This window comes from Tamandua tetradactyla, chromosome 2, assembly GCF_023851605.1.
Source record: "Tamandua tetradactyla isolate mTamTet1 chromosome 2, mTamTet1.pri, whole genome shotgun sequence".
NCBI lineage: Eukaryota > Metazoa > Chordata > Mammalia > Pilosa > Myrmecophagidae > Tamandua > Tamandua tetradactyla.
This window is the reverse complement of record NC_135328.1, coordinates 193,065,239-193,082,989: the sequence shown is the minus strand read 5'-3', so window position 1 is coordinate 193,082,989 and position 17,751 is coordinate 193,065,239. Positions and strand designations below refer to the sequence as shown.

Below are 17,751 nucleotides of genomic sequence, written 5' to 3'. Positions count from 1 at the left end.
ATGTCACCTGAAACTTACAAATTTAACATTATCAAAGAAGGAATGCTTCTACACTCTTACAAAGACCACTAGAAAGAAACAACAATTAAAAAGCTAAGAAACTGTCTCAAAGGCATTTTTTTTTTTTTACAATCCTTCCTCCACAGTAAGGTAATGTTATTAAATAATCCAATCCATTCACAAAATGGCTCTCTGCATCTGCTCTGGTGTCTTCTGCCATATCACTGCATATTTATGCATGACTGAGATAAGAGTTTCCTTAACATTGTTATTTCGATAACCTGAAGCTGTTCTGTTACCTCTGGGCTCTCATCCTCTCCTATTTATACAGTGAAGCCCATGGCAAATAGGAAGAAGCTCAATATCGGCTCCTTCCTCCATAACCCCCACTCCCTCCACTGCCTCCTGGACCATAGTTTCCTCCACCATATGGTCCCCCCATGTTCCTGCTACCACCAAAGTTTCCACTCTTCATTGGACCATAGTTAGAAGGTTGCTGATTATAATTTCCAAAATCATTGTAATTTCCACTTCCATAATTTCCTCCAGGTCCTCCTCCATACCCGTTATAACCATCTCCAAATCCACGACCACTTCCATATCCATCAGATCCTCCTCTAAAGTTACTTCCTGGTCCTGGTCCAAAATTTCCACCACCACCACGTGAATCTCCAAAACCAAAGTTACCTCCTCTTCCACTCCTAGAACTTTGGACTTCCTGCATTTCTTGTCGAGACAAAGCCTTTCTTACTTCTGCATTATGACCATTGATGGTATGGTATTTTTGCAATACAATTTTGTCAACAGGATCGTGGTCATCAAAAGTAACAAAGCCAAAGCCTCTTTTCTTTTCAGACTGCCTATCAGTAATTATTTCAATGGTATCAATTTTTCCGTATTCCTCAAAGTAATCTCTAAGGTGATGTTCCTCAGTATCTTCTTTAATTCCACCAACAAACAGCTTCTTCACAGTTACGTGAGCCCCTGGTTTTCCAGATTCCTCTCTTGCTACAGCACGTTTGGGCTCAACCACTCTCCCATCAACTGAATGAGGTCTCGCAGCCATTGCAGCATCAACCTCAGCCATGGATGAAAAAGTTACAAAACCAAATCCTCTTGATCTTTTACTTGCAGGATCTTTCATCACCACACAGTCTGTAAGTTTTCCCCATTGCTCATAGTAGTTCCTCAAACTTTCTTCTGTGGTTTCAAAACTTAAGCCACCAATAAAGAGTTTACGGAATTGTTCCTTTTCTCTCTCCATCGCGGACTCAGTCGCTTCAGCCCGATTTCCCACAGCCGAGCGAGATGAGAAATATCTCCGCGGACGAACACGAACCGGACTCGTCCTGGCGCTGTTGTGAGAACTGCCGCTGCTCAGGAAACAACGCCGCTAGGAACACCTCCGCACGGGCCCGAGCGCTGCTGCTACTCCAGAATGGCTTTTTAAAAGAGGAATTTAATAAGTTCCTAGTTTACAGTTCTAAGGCCAAGAAAATGTCCCAATTAAAGCAAGTCTATAGACATGTCTCATCAAAGGCATCCAGGGAAAGATACCTTGGTTCAAGAAGGCCAATGAAGTTCAGGGTCTCTCTTTCTCAAGTAAGAAGGCACATGGCGAACACAGTCAGGGTTTCTCTCTTGGCTGGAAAGGCACATGGTGAACATGGTGTCATCTGCTAGCTTTCTCTCCTGGCTTCCTGTTTCATGAAGCTCCCTGGGAGGCGTTTTCCTTCTTCATCTCCAAAGGTTGCTGGCTGGTGGACTCTGCTTTATGGCACTACAGCATCCTCTGCTCTCTCTGAATCTCTTTCATTCTCCGAAATGTTTCCTCTTTTATAGGACTCCGGCAACTAATCAAGACCCACCCAAATGGGTGGAGATATGTAGTGACCTAATTTAGCTTAACAACCACTCTTGATTAAATCACATCTCCAGGGAGATGATCTGATTACTGTTTCAAACATACAGTATTGAATAGGGATTGTTCTACCTTTATGAAATGGGATTTTGATTAAGAGAGGGCTTTTCTAGGATACATAAATCCTTTCAAACCAGCACAAAGACCAACATACAAAAATCAGTAGTGTTTCTATACACTAGTAATGAGAAATCTGAAAAGGAAATCAAGAAAAAAAGTCCTTTTTACAATAGCAGCTTAAAAAGTCGAATATCTAGCAGTAAATTAAATCAAGGATGTAAAGGAGTTAAACACAGAAAACTACAAAATAGGGCTAAAGAAAATCAAAGACTTAAATAAGTGAAAGGCTAGTCTGTGTTCATGAATAGGAAGACTAAACATCATTAAGATGTCACTTCTACACAAATCAACCTTCAGATTCAATGCAATCCCAATGAAAATTCCAACAGCCTACTTCTCAGAAATGGAAAAGTCAATTATCAAATTTATTTGGAAGGGTAAGGGGCCCCAAATAGCCAAAAACATCTTGAAAAAAGAACAAAGTTGGGTCTTACACTTCCTGACTTTAAAGCATACTACAAAGTTACAGTAATTAAAACAGCATGGTACTGACATAAGGCTAGATATATTGAACAATGGAATCAAATTAAGAGTTCAGAAATAGACCCTGACATCTATGACCAATTAATTTTTGACAAAACTACAAAGTTCATTCTATTGGGAAAGAATAGTCTCTTCAACAAATGGTGCTGGGAGAACTGGTTATCCATATGCAAAAGAATGAAAGAGGATCCTTATTTCAGACCACATATAAAATCTAACTCAAAATGATCAAAGACCTAATTATAAGAACCAGAACTATAAAACTCCTAGAAGAAAATGTAGGGAAACATCTTCAGGCTCTTGTGTCAGGCATTGATATTTTAGAATTTACACCCAAAGCACAAGCAACAAAAGAAAAAATAGATAAGTGGGACTCCTTAAAATTTAAAACTTGTGTGCATCAAAGGACTCTGTCAAGAAAGTGAAAAGACAACTTACACAATGGGAGAATATATTTGGAAACCACATATGTGATAAGGGATTAATATTCAGAACATATAAAGAAATTCTATAACTCAACAATAAAGACAACACAATTAAAAAATAGACAAAAGACTTCAATAGACATTTCTCCAAAGAGGATATATAAATGGTTAAAAAGCACATGAAAGGGAGAGGGCCAAGATGGCGGCTTAGCAAAGTACGAATTTTAGTTCACCCTCGAGAACAACTACTAAATAACCAGAAACAGTACAGAACAGCTCCTGGGGCCACGTCAGTGACTGGACACACAGCGTACCCCAGTCTGGACCAGCTGGACCGGCTGCGAGCCTCCCCAGAACTGTGAGTTCCCCAAGCCGTGGCGGCCGGCGCCACTCCCCTACAGGCTGCTTCCCAGATGGGAAAAGAAAGAGACTTCACCAGCAGCAGGGACTGAGCACAATCAAACGCCAATTGTGGAATTAACTAACAAATTCTGACTACTAAAAATAGGCCCCCAGCTCAGGTGAACCTGGTCAAAGCGGAGGTCGCTTATTTTTACTCTGGCGCCAAGGGGGCAGGGCTGACAGAAAAAGAAAAAAAAAAAGGAAACAGGTTTTTGTGGCTGTGTTTCTACAAAGGCTTGACTGCCTTTGGATTCAGAGGCAGGACTTCTCAGGCTGCAACTGCCCCAGGCATAGGCAGAAACAAGCTCCTTTGAGGGCTTGTCTGGAGCCTGTGCCTTCCCCAGGGGAGGGGTGAAACCCAACTCAGGTGAAATCCCTCCTTTAAGGAACTCAGACACCAGGGCTTTGTAATTTAAAGCCATTAAAACCAGCCTACAACCTCTCCTCTGTCTCCACCATGCCCCCAGCAGGGAGAGTCTGCCAAAGTTAAAGGTACTGCATCATCTTATGCTGGTGGGACCTGCAGGCTGGCAAGCACCACATACTGGGCAGGATAAGAAAAACAGAGCCCAGAGACTTCACAGGACAGTCTTTCAAACTGCTGGGTCTCACCCTCAGCAAAAACCGAAGCAGGTGACTGTTTCCTCCTGAGAGGAGGCCAGTTTGACCTGGGAAAATCTGGCTGAGGTCTATAATACCTAAGTAGACCCTCCTAAGGGTGGGCGGAAAAAAGCACCATACAAGCAGGGCAAGTGACAAGAAAACAAGAACTGAAAAATTATCCTCTGTTAAACAAAACCTAAGCTAGAGGTCCAGATAAAACTGAACTGAATGTCAAAGAACAGATAGACAACAAATTTATCCAGCAAGAAAATACCAGGTAAAAGAAGTGAGAGCAATTGGCAGAATAAACTAGTTAAGGTAATTAAATGTCTAGATGCCAGCAAAAAATAACAAATCACACCAGGAAAATTGAAGATATGCCCCAATCAAAGAACAAACCAACAATTCAAATGAGATACAGGAGCTGAAACAATTAATTCAGAATATATGAACAGACATGGAAAACCTCATCAAAAACCAAATCAATGAATTGAGGGAGGATATAAAGAAGGCAGGGAATGAACAAAAGGAAGTAATGGAAAGTCTGAAAAAACAAATCACAGAACTTATGGAAATGAAAAGCACAGCAGAAGAGACGAAGAAAACAATGGAAACCTACAATGGTAGATTTCCAGAGGCAGAAGATAGGATTAGTGAACTGGAGGGTGGAACATCTGAAATCTGACAAGAAACAGAAACTATGGGGAAAAAATGGAAAAATATGAGCAGGGACTCAGGGAACTGAATGACAATATGAAGCACACAAATATACGTGTTGTGGGTGTCCCAGAAGGAGAAGAGAAGGGAAAAGGAGGAGACAACTAATGGAGTAAATTATCACTGAAAATTTCCCAACTCTTATGAAAGACTTAAAATTACAGATCCAAGAAGTGCAGCTTACCCCAAAGAGAACAGATCCAAATAGACGTACTCCAAGACACTTACTAATTACAATGTCAGCAGTCAAAGACAAACAGAGGATCTTGAAAGCAGCAAGAGAAAAGTAATCCACCACATACAAGGGAAACCCAATAAGACTACGTGTAGATTTCTCAGCAGAAACCATGGAGGTGAGAAGACAGTGGGATGATATATTTAAATTACTAAAAGAGAAAAACTGCCAACCAAGAATTCTATACCCAGCAAAACTGTCCTTCAAAAATGAAGGAGAAATTAAAACATTTTTAGACAAAAAAATCACTGAGAGAATTTGTGACCAAGAGACCAGCTCTGCAAGAAATACTAAAGGGAGCACTAGAGACATACGAAAACACAAAAGAAAGAGGTGTGGAGAAGAGTGTAGAAACGAAGACTATGAGTAAAGGTAAAAAGAAGGAAAATTAAAAATGACATATAAAATCCAAAAGGCAAAATGGCAGAAGGTACTACCCGTACAGTAATAACACTGAATGTTAATGGATTAAACTCCCCAATCAAAAGACATAGACTGGCAGAATGGATTAAAACACAGGACCCATCTATATGCTGTCTACAGGAAACACATCTTAGACACAAAGAAAAACATAGGTTGAATGTGAAAGGTTGGGAAAACATATTTCATGCAAATAACAACCAGAAAAGAGCAGGAGTAGCTATACTAATATCCAACAAATTAGACTTCAAATGTAAAACAGTTAAGAGAGACAAAGAAGGATACTATGTACTAATAAAAGGAACTTCAGCATGGAGACATAACAATCAAAATATTTATGCACCGAACCAGAATGCTCCGTATACATGTGGCAAACACTGAGAAGAGAAATAGACACATCTACCATAATAGTTGGAGACTTCAATTCCCCACTCGCATCAATGGACAGAACATCTAGACAGAGAATCAATAAAGAAACAGAGAATTTGAACAATACAATAAATGAGCTAGACTTAACAGACTTTTATAGACCATTACACCCCACAACAGCAGGATACACCTTTTTCTCAAGTGCTCATGGATCATTCTCAAGGATAGACCATATGCTGGTTCACAAAGCAAGTCTCAATAAATTTAAAAAGATTGAAATCATACAAAACACTTTCTCAGATCATAAAGGAATGAAGTTGGAAATCAATAATAGGCTGAGTGCCAGGAAATTCACAAATATGTGGAGGCTCAACAACACACTCTTAAACAACCAGTAGGTCAAGGAAGAAATTACAAGAGAAATCAGTAAATATCTCGAGGCAAATGAAAATGAAATCACAACATATCACTTATGGGATGCAGCAAAGGCAGTGCTGAGAGGGAAATTTATTGCCCTAAATGCCTATATCAAAAAAGAAGAAAGGGCAAAAGTCGAGGAATTAACTGTCCACTTGGAAGAACTAGAGAAAGAACAGCAAACTAACCCCAAAGCAAGCAAAAGGAAAGAAATAACAAAGATTAGAGCAGAAATAAATGAAATTGAGAACATGAAAACAATTGAGAAAATCAATAAGACCAGAAGTTGGTTCTATGAGAAAATCAATAAGATTGATGGACCCTTAGCAAGACTGACAAAAAGAAGAAGAGAGAGGATGCACATAAATAAGATCAGAAATGGAAGAGGAGATATAACCACTGACACCACAGAAATAAAGGAACTAATGACAGGATACTATGAACAACTTTATGCTAATAAATACAACAATGTAGATGAAATGGACAACTTCCTAGAAAGGCATGAACAACCAACTTGATGCGAGAAGGAATAGACGGCCTCAACAAAACAATCACAAGTAAAGAAATTGAATCAGTCATTCAAAAGCTTCCCAAAAAGAAAAGTCCAGGACCAGATGGCTTCACATGTGAATTCTACCAAACATTCCAGAAAGAATTAGTACCAATCCTGCTCAAACTCTTCCAAAAAACTGAAGAGGAGGGAAAGCTACCTACTTCATTCTATGAAGCCAACATCACCCTCATACCAAAGCCAGACAAAGATATTACAAAAAAAGAAAACTACAGATCAATCTCCTCTCTAATGAATATAGATGCAAAAATCCTCAACAAAATTCTAGCAACTCGAATCCAGAAACACATTAAAAGAATTATACATCATGACCAAGTAGGATTCATCCCAGGTATGCAAGGATGGTTCAACATAAGAAAATCAATTAATGTAATACACCATATCAACAAATCAGGGCAAAAAACCCACATGATCATCTCGATTGATGCAGAAAAGGCATTTGACAAAATTCAACATCCTTTCCTGTTGAAAACACTTCAAAGGATAGGAATAGAAGGGATCTTCCTCAAAATGATAAAGGGAATATATGAAAACCCCACAGCCAACATCATCCTCAATGGGGAAAAACTGAAAACTTTCCCCCTAAGATCAGAAACAAGACAAGGATGTCCACTATCACCACTGTTATTCAACATTGTGTTGGAAGTTCTAGTCAGAGCAATTAGACAAGAAAAAGAAATACAAGGCATCAAAATTGGAAAGGAAGAAGTAAAACTCTCACTGTTTGCAGATTATATGATACAATATGTCGAAAACCCTGAAAATCCACAGCAAAACTACTAGAGCTAATAAATGAATACAGCAAAGTGGCAGGTTACAAGATCAACACTCAAAAATCTGTAGTTTTTCTATACACTAATAATGAACAATCAGGGGGAAATCAAGAAACGAATTCCATTTACAATTGCAACCAAAAGAATAAAATATTTAGGAATAAATTTAACTAAAGAGGCAAAAGACCTATACAAAGAAAACTACAAGAAATTGTTAAAAGGAATCACAGAAGACCTAAATAGATGGAAGGGCATACTGTGTTCATGGATTGGAAGACTAAATATAGTTAAGATGTCAATTCTACCTAAATTGATTTACAGATTCAATGCAATACCAATCAAAATCCCAAAAACTTACTTTTCAGAAATAGAAAAACCAATAAGCAAATTTATCTGGAAGTGCAGGGTGCCCCGAATAGCTAAAAATGTCCTGAGGAAAAAAAATGAAGTTGGAGGTCTCACGCTGCCTGACTTTAAGGCATATTATGAAGCTACAGTGGTCAAAACAGCATGGTACTGGCATAAAGATAGATATACTGACCAATGGAATCGTATAGAGTGTTCAGATATAGACCCTCTCATTTATGGAGAATTGATCTTTGACAAGGTAGTCAAGCCAACTCACCTGGGACAGAACAGTCTCTTCAGTAAATGGTGCCTAGAGAACTGGATATCCCTATGCAAAAGAATGAAAGAGTACCCATATCTCACACACTATACAAAAATTAACTCAAAATGGAGCAAAGACATAAACATTAGGTCTAAGACCATAAAACAGTTAGAAGAAAATGTAGGGAAGTTTCTTATAAATCTAATACTTGGAGGCGGTTTTATAGACCTAATACCCAAAGCAAGAACACTGAAGAAATAAATAAATAAATGGGAACGCCTCAAAATTAAACACTTTTGCGCATCAAAGAACTTCATCAAGAAAGTAAAAAGACAGCCTACACAATGGGAGACAATATTTGGAAACGACATATCAGATAAAGGTCTAGTATCCAGAATTTATAAAGAGATTGTTCAACTCAACAACAAAAAGACAGCCAATCCAATTACAAAATGGGAAAAAGACTTGAACAGACACTTCTCAGAAGAGGAAATACAAATGGCCAAAAAGCACATGAAGAGATGCTCAACCTCCCTGGCCATTAGAGAAATGCAAATCAAAATCACAATGAGATATCATCTCACAGCCACCAGAATGGCCATTATCAACAAAACAGAAAATGACAAGTGTTGGAAGGGATGTGGAGAAAGAGGCACACTCATCCACTGTTGGTGGGAATGTTAAATGGTACAACCGCTGTGGAAGGCAGTTTGGTGGTTCCTCAAAAAGCTGAATATAGAATTGCCATATGACCTGGCAATACCATTGCTAGGTATCTACTCAGAGGACATGAGGGTAGGGACACAAACAGACATTTGCACACCAATGTTTATAGCAGCATTATTTACAACTGCAAAGACATGAAAACAGCCAAAATGTTCACCAACAGATGAGTGGCTAAACAAACTGTGGTATACACACACGATGGAATATTATGCAGCTGTAAGACAGAATAAAGTTATGAAGTATGTAACAACATGGATGGACCTTAAGGACATTATGCTGAGTGAGATTAGGAGAAACAAAAGGACAGATACTATATGGTCTCACTGATATGAACTGACATTAGTGAATAAACTTGGAGAATTTCATTGGTAACAGAGACCATCAGGAGATAGAACTAGGGTAAAATATTGGGTTAATTGGAGCTGAAGGGATACAGATTGTGCAACAGGACTGAATGTAAAAACTCAGAAATGGACAGCACAATACTACCTAACTGTAATACAATTATGTTAAAACACTGAATCAAGCTGCATGTGAGAATGATAGAGGGAGGAGGGCTGGAGGCATAAATGAAATCAGAAAGAAAGATAGACGTTAAAGATTGAGATGGTATAATCTAGGAATGCCTAGAGTGTATAATAATAGTGACTAAATATACAAATTTTAAAAATGTTTTTGCATGAGGAAGAACAAAGGAATGTCATTACTGCAGGGTGCTGAAAATAGATGGTAATTAATATTTCAAAATGTCACCTTATGTGTGAGAGTAAAGCAAAAAAATGTGTATTTGGTACAAAATTTATATTTCGACTAGTGCATTTCCTAATATAAGTTATGTAGATAGCTTGATTGAACACAATAAGTACTTGGAATCTCAGGTAGGGCATGAGATTTTGTTGGTTTGTCCAGAGTGATGCCCCGATGAATTCCAAAGTGATCCGATCAGTGAGTAGAAAAGTATTTGCAAAGTCCCCTTCAGGGAATGGTGAGAATGGGGAGAAATTCAGCTTCCCCAAGTTGAATTCTTGATATTCTCACAAGCAGTGCAGACAACCAAAGATATAGGCTGAGCCCCCAGTCTTGGGGTTTGTTCATATGAAACTTAACCCCACAAAGGATAGGTCAAGTGTACTTAAAATTTAGGCCTAAGCGTCACCCCCAAGAGAGCCTCTTTTGCTGCTCAGATGTGGCCTCTCTCCAGCCAACACAACAAGCAAGCTCACCACCCTCCCCCTGTCTACGTGGGATATGACTCCCAGGGGTGTAGACCTCCCTGGCAACGTGGGACAGAAATCCTAGAATGAGCTCAGACTCAGCATCAAGGGATTGAGAAAATCTTCTCGCCCAAAAGGGGGAAGAGTGAAATGAGACAAAGTGTCAATGGCTGAGAGATTCCAAACAAAGTCGAGAGGTTATCCTGGAGGTTATTCTTACACATTGAGTAGGTATCACCTTGTTATTCAAGATTAATGAAGAGGCTGGAGGGAACTGCTTGAAAATGTAGAGCTGTGTTCCAGTAGCCATGTTTCTTGAGGATGATTAAATAATGATACAGCCTGCACAATGTGACTGTGTGATTGTGAAAACCTTGTGTCTGATGCTCCTTTTATCTACCTTGTCAACCGATGAGTAGAACATATGGAATACAAATAAATAATAGGGGGAACAAATATTAAAATAAATTTAGTTTGAAATGCTAGTGATCAATGAAGGCGAGGGGTGGGGGGTATGGTATGTATGATCTTTTTTCTTTTCTGTTTTCGTTTTACTTCTTTTCCTGTTGTCTTTTTATTTCTTTTTCTGAATTGACTCAAATGTTCTAATAAATGATGAATATGCAACTAGGTGATGATGTTATGAATTACTGATTATATATGTAGAACAGAATGATCACATATTAATGTTTTAGTTCATTTGTTTTAATTTTTCTTAATTAACAAATAAATAAATATAAAAATTACAATAAAATGAAACTATTTATGTCCCAAAAAAAGCACATGAAAAAATTCTCAACATCACTAGCTATTAGGAAAATGCAAGTCAAAATTATAATGAGATATCATTTCAACCCAAGAGAATGGCTACTATTAAAAAAACTGAAAACTACAAGTGCTGGGGAGCATGTAGAGAAATAGGAACATTCACTCATTGCTGTTGGGAATGTGAAATGGTACAGCTACTATGAAATACTGTTTGGCACTTCCTCAGGAAGCTAAGTGTAAAAATAACATACGGCCTGGCAACCCCACAAGAATTGCAAGTAGGGACCCAAAAAGATATTTGCACACTGATATTCAAAGCGGCATTATTCACAACTGCCAAAAGATGTAAGCAACCCAAGCATTCATCAGCCAAAGAATGGATAAACAAAATGAGGTACATACATACAATGGACTATTTTTCACTTGTAGAAAGAAATGAAGTGCTGATGCATGAAACAACACAGATGAACCTTGAAGATTCTAAACTGAGTGAAAGAAGTCAGACACAAAAGAACAAATATTATATGATTTCACTGATATGAACTAATTATAATAAGCAAACTCATAGAGTTAGACTCTAGAATACAGGTTACCAGGGGATAGATTGGTGTTAAAGATTGGGGAGTTGATGCTTAATTGTTACAAAATTTGTATTTAGGCTAATTGCAAAGTTTTGGAAATGGAAGGTGGTGACGGTAGCATATTATTGCATATTATTGCGAGTGTAGTAAACAGCACTGAATTACACAGGTGAGTGGGTTAAAAAAGGAAACTTTGTCACGTTACTTGAATAAAAGTTAAAAGATAAAACATAGCACTGTATAACCTATTACAGATGACAGACTATAGTTAACATGTCTTTCATGAATTATAACAAATTACGACATTAATAGAAGGTGCTAATAGGGTGGTATATGGGCAAAAATATACCTCGTGCAAACTATGGATGATAGTTAATAATATTATTTAATAATTTTTCATCAATTGTAAGAAAGGTAAATACTGTTAAAAAAAGTACAATTATAAAAAAGTGTTACCATCAAATGAAACAATGTTCCACACCAACACAAGATGTTGGTGGTAGGATGCTAATGGGAATCCTATATTTTATGCATGATTGTTCTGTAAATCCACAACTTCTAATAAAAAAATGAGGAAGAGATTAAGACATTACCAGAACATTTGGTGAGGCAAAATAAGCCAGAAACGAAAGAACAGTTATTGTATGTTCCCCTTTAGAAAATGCTTATCAAAAAACAGGGGCCTAGGTAAGGGGTATGGTATGTAAAATTTTTTTTTCCTGTTTTTGTTTTATTTTTCTGTTGTCTTTTTATTTCTTTTTCTCAATTGATGCAAATGTTCTGGGAAATAATTATGATGATGAATATGCAACTATGTGATGATATTGTGAATTGCTGAATGTACGTGTTGGGAATGTTTGTGCTTCGTTCTTGTAATTTTTTTAATTAATAAAAAATTAAAAAAAAAGAAAAGAAAACAGGGGCCTAGACTGTAAGCTCTTATAGCAGACACATTTAGTCCGGAGTGGTAATTATTATTTCTGGATTTGGAGACGCTGTTTTACATATCTATAATCTGGTACTTAGAGATGAGAACAAAGCTAATCAGGTCAGGATTAAGGTAATTCAGAACACAGGGGTAAGGAAGACATTGTCTATATTTTAGAACCGCACCTACTCTTTGAGACCAAGGAAGAAAGGTTTATTTTGTCTAGAACCCAAATTTTCTGTAGCACATAATATAACTCAACCTGTCTATAGCTCATTTGAACAACTGAAACACAGGGAGCCCAGAGTAAGAATGAGGGCTTTTAATCCTGTATAGCTTAATGTAATTCCTGGCTACATCCTAGAATATAGTAAGCAGATAATCAAAAGGTATTGGCAAAATCCCTTGAGGGATGGGAGAAAAAATATGCAACTATTAAACTTTACCATCAGGGAATCCCCTGATACTGTGTCAAAAACTGGGGATACCCAACTCTATAGGCCAAGCCCTTGATCTTGAGGTTTTCTCTTGTGAAACTTATAAAGGTAGTGGAGAAGCGTAGGCTACCTATAGGTATGTCTAAGAGATACCTCTGGAGGACCTATTTTGTTGCTCAGATGTGGCCTCACTCTAAGTTCAACTCTGCAAGTGAAATCATTGTCCTCCCCACTACATGGGACGTGACATCCAGGGATGAAGTTCTCCCTGGCAATGTGGGAGATGACTCCCAGGGATGAGTCCGGCCCTGGCACACTGGGATCAATGATTCCATCCTGACCAAAAGGGGGGAAAGAAGTGTAACTAGTAGAATATCAGTGGCTGAGAAAGTTCAAATAGAGTCAAGAGGATACTCTGGAGGTCACTCTTATGCAAGCTTCAGTTAGACATTGCCTATCATAACCTGCCAAACCTCAATCAAAACCATTCCAGCCAATTTAGAGGAAAATGTAGGGAGATATCTTATGGATCTTACAACTGGAGGTGGTTTTATGGACCTTAAACCTAAAGCAAGAGCACTGAAGAAGGAAATAAATAAATGGGAACTCCTCAAAATTAAACACTTTTACGCATCAAAGAACTTCATCAAGAAAGTAGAAAGACAGCCTACACAATGGGAGATAATATTTGGAAATGACATATCAGATAAAGGTCTAGTATCCAGAATATATAAAGAGATTGTTCAACTCAACAACAAAAAGACAGCCAACCCAATTACAAAATGGGAAAAAGACTTGAACAGACACCTACCAGAAGAGGAAATATGGATGGCCAAGAGGCACGTGAAGAGATGCTCAATGTCCCTGGCCATTAGAGAAATGCAAATCAAAACCACAATGAGATATCATCTCACACCCACCAGAATAGCCATTATCAACAAAACAGAAAATGACAAGTGCTGGAGAGGATGCGGAGAAAGAGGCACACTTATCCACTGTTGGTGGGAATGTCAAAGGGTGCAACCACTGCGGAAGGCAGTTTGGCAGTTCCTCAAAAAGCTGAATATAGAATTGCCATATGACCCAGCAATACCATTGCTAGGTATCTACTCAAAGGACTTAAGGGCAAAGACACAAACGGACATTTGCACACCAATGTTTATAGCAGCGTTATTTACAATTGCAAAGAGATGGAAACAGCCGAAATCTCCATCAACAGAAGAGTGGCTAAACAAACTGTGGTATATACATACAATGGAATATTATGCAGCTTTAAGAAAAGATAAACTTATGAAGCATGTAATAACATGGATGGACCTAGAGAATATTATGCTGAGTGAATCCAGCCAAAAACTAAAGGACAAATACTGTATGGTCCCACTGATATGAATGGACATTCGAGAATAAACTTGGAATATGTCATTGGTAACAGAGTCCAGCAGGAGTTAGAAACAGGGTAAGATAATGGATAATTGGAGCTGAAGGGATACAGACTGTGCAACAGGACTAGATACAAAAACTCAAAAATGGACAGCACAATAATACCTAATTGTAAAGTAATCATGTTAAAACACTGAATGAAGCTGCATCTGAACTATAGGGTTTTTTTTTACTATTATTACTACTTTTATTTCTTTTCTCTATATTAACATTTTATATCTTTTTCTGTTGTGTTGCTAGTTCCTCTAAACCGATGCAAATGTGCTAAGAAACGATGATCATGCATCTATGTGATGATGTTAAGAATTACTGAGTGCATATGTAGAACGGTATGATTTCTAAATGTTGTGTTAATTTCTTTCTTTTTTTTTTCTTTCTTTCCGTTAATAAAAAAATAAAAAATAAAAATAAAAAAAAAAAAAACCATTCCAGCCAATCCTAAAGAACACCTAGGACATTATATAAGGTTCTATAAAGGTTTCATGCGCTAGGCTAACTTTCCAGAAACCTACAACCTCCAGATGGTTCCCTGGACCAAATAAGCCCTGATACCTAGACGAGCCAGCCTCTCCAGAACATCACCTAGTTTTGCCTCCCTACCCCATATAACTGGCAGCCCCTTCCAGCATGAAAAAGTTAGAATGGCCATAGCCCAAATACCCCTAAAGAGTGGGACAGAAAGATCAAAGGTGATGGTGGAGTTATACAGAGAAGGGAGGGTTTAACAAATGAATCATTAAATTGATACTTTTTGTCTCCAGTATATTAGAGCAGCCAGAAGTAAAAACCTAAAATTGTGGAACTGCAACCCATACCAAACTCTGAAATCTGTTCTATTAATTACAACCCATACCAGACTCTGAAATCTGTTCTATAACTAATTGTTGGGCTGTGATTTGTAATTTATTGTTTTTTTAAATTGCTTTTTTGTATATGTTATTTTCCACAAAAAAGAAAAAAAGTGGTGATAAATATATATATATTCCTTCTAGCCTCCAATGCCTTGGAGCAGCTAAAAGGAAAAATCTGAGATGATGGTATGATAGCCCATGACAAACTTTGGGATCTGTCCTATAACTACTTGTTGAAGAGTGCTTTGAAAACTTGCTTTTTTTATTTCTTTGCTTTGCATATAAATTATATTATACAATAAAAAGTTAAAAAAAAAAAAAGACATTAACAGATAAGCAAAAGCTGAGGGATTTTGTCACCACTTGACTGGCCCTACAAGAGATTCCAGAGAGAGTTCTGCAAGTTGAAGGAGGACAAGAGACAACAGATTGAAGACACATGAAGAAATAAAGATCTCTTGTAGGGGTAATGACATGGGTAAATATAAATGCCATACTACTATAATGTGTGTTTGTAACTCCACTGTTTATGTCCAAAGACTCTAAAAGGCAAATGTATAAAATGTAATGATAAGCTAGTGGTTTGGGACTCATAATGAATAAACGTAATTTGTGACAAGAATGATATAAAGGTGGGAGGATGGAAGGTATAGGAACATAGTGTGTGTATACTGTTGAAGTTAAGCTGGCATCTAAACAAAGAAGATTGTTACAGACTTAGGATGTTAAATTTAAGCCCCATGGTAACTACAAAGAAAATATCAGAGAATATGCAAGTTCTTAGAGCAGAATAGAGTTTATTAGGGTACAAGTTGCCAGAGGTGGCAGTAGGGAGAATAAAGAGTTATTTCATAATGGATGCAGGGTTTCTGTGTGCAGACGTGGTAAGGTTTTAGTGATGGAAGGTGGTAAACACACTGTAATATTGTGAATATGATTAATACCATTGGATGGCATGCTTGGGAGTGATTGAGATAGGAAAGTTTACGCTGTATTTACATTCCTAAAGCTAAAAAAAAAAGAGTGAGCAACTAGAGACAATGTCAATTAAATGGAATAGATGATCAAGAGAGGAGAAAAGGCTCAAAGGGACATTGCTGGGACACATGAAATAACTAGAATATGGACTGTGAGCTTTATAACAACAACTAATTTCTTGAACTTGATAGGTGTACTTAAAGTGGTTACATAAGTGAATACCCCTGTTCTCAGGAAATGTACATGGCAATATTAAGTCTTCAGGAAACGATGTAAACAACCTATAATAAAATAGGTTCAGAAAATGGATTGATAAATAGATAGACCGACTAATAGGCCAGCAGATGAATAGATAGACGGATGGATAGAGAAAGAAAAGAAAGAGAGGAAAAGAAAGAACGGGAGAGAAAAAAATGATATGGCAAATGTGGCAAAATGTTAAAACTGGTGGATCTGGGTATCTGAGGGGTATATTGGAGTTCTCTGTATGGGAATTGTATTACCTTTACAACTATCCTGTAAGTTTAAAAGAATTTTAAAATAAGTTAAGAAAAAGTTTAAAATGGTAAAATATATATGCATATTTTATTATAATATATAATACACAATAATAAAAAAAGAATCCCCAAGAATCCAGGTGGGTTGACAATAGTGCCCCATCCCCCGGTTCCAATTTTCTTGAGGGATAGCATGGGGATGGGAAAAGGGGAAAAGCCCCACTTTGTAGGCTCGGGCTCCTAGCAGTAAACCTGATTTGCCCCAACTGCTGGCTGCTAAACTGGAGTCCAGCAGACCTATAACTTCGGCCCAACTCGTCAATTTGCATTTCAATTGTGTTTCTCTTACTGGAGATATTTTATCTTGTTTTTGAGCCTGGTTTCTTACTTTTATATTTTTATCTACCATAATTATGTGTTTGAGGCAGAGGGAGTGCATCAAAGTGTGCACTTACAAAGCCAACTTCTTTTCATTATACTTTTGTATATATATGAAAGCTCAAGTGACTTTGAAGGAAGATAGCTTTATTTATTTACCCCATCTTCCCATGCCCGGAATTCTGTTCTAGGAAAATAAAACCTTGCTTGTTTTATTCACTGTTGTAACTCCAGGGTCTAGAACAGTACCCGGCGTATATTAACAGTTCAATAACTATTTTCATGACTCACTCGCTCACCTTCTTCAAGTCTTTGTCTAACGTCATCTAAACAGGGAGGACTTCCCTAATTATCCTATTTAAATAGAAACCTCACCCCGTTCCCTCAGTTTTCTCTTCCCCATCTGCCCTACTTTATTTTTCTTTGTAGCACCTATCACTCATCTGATACACCATGTATATTAAGGCGTTTGTTTACCATCTGTATTCTCATAAATACAGGCATTTTTGTTTTAGTTTACTTTTGCATACCCAGCATCTAGAACAGTGTTTAGCATATAATAAGGTCCCCATAAATACCTGTGGATTAAATGTAAAAAGAAATCTCAGGTACTCTACCAAGGCTGTAGAAGCAAGAGACCTTGGTTCACATTCTGGCTTTTTTACTGGCTAGCTGTATGAACCTGAGAAAGTTAAATCTGACTTTATTTTCTTATAAGTAAAATATCAGTGAATAATTTTCCTTGACAAGTCATTGTGAGGGTTGAAATGCAAAGGTGCCTAGGACATAGTATGTAGTTACAAAGGCTTACTTGAAAGGTTTTACAAATTTTTTTAATGTAGAGACAATGAGGTAGCATGGGAAATTACTTAGGAAATAGGAAATTT

The 17,751-nt window shown here is 37.6% G+C and overlaps 1 protein-coding gene and 1 pseudogene across 3 annotated transcripts in view; both read right to left on the bottom strand.

Moving 5' to 3' along the window:
- YARS1 (tyrosyl-tRNA synthetase 1) overlaps positions 1–17,751 on the bottom strand; it is an 88,757-nt gene that overhangs the window by 52,945 nt on the left and 18,061 nt on the right. The window lies entirely within an intron of this gene.
- Positions 109–1,436, bottom strand: LOC143674555 (heterogeneous nuclear ribonucleoproteins A2/B1 pseudogene; annotated as a pseudogene).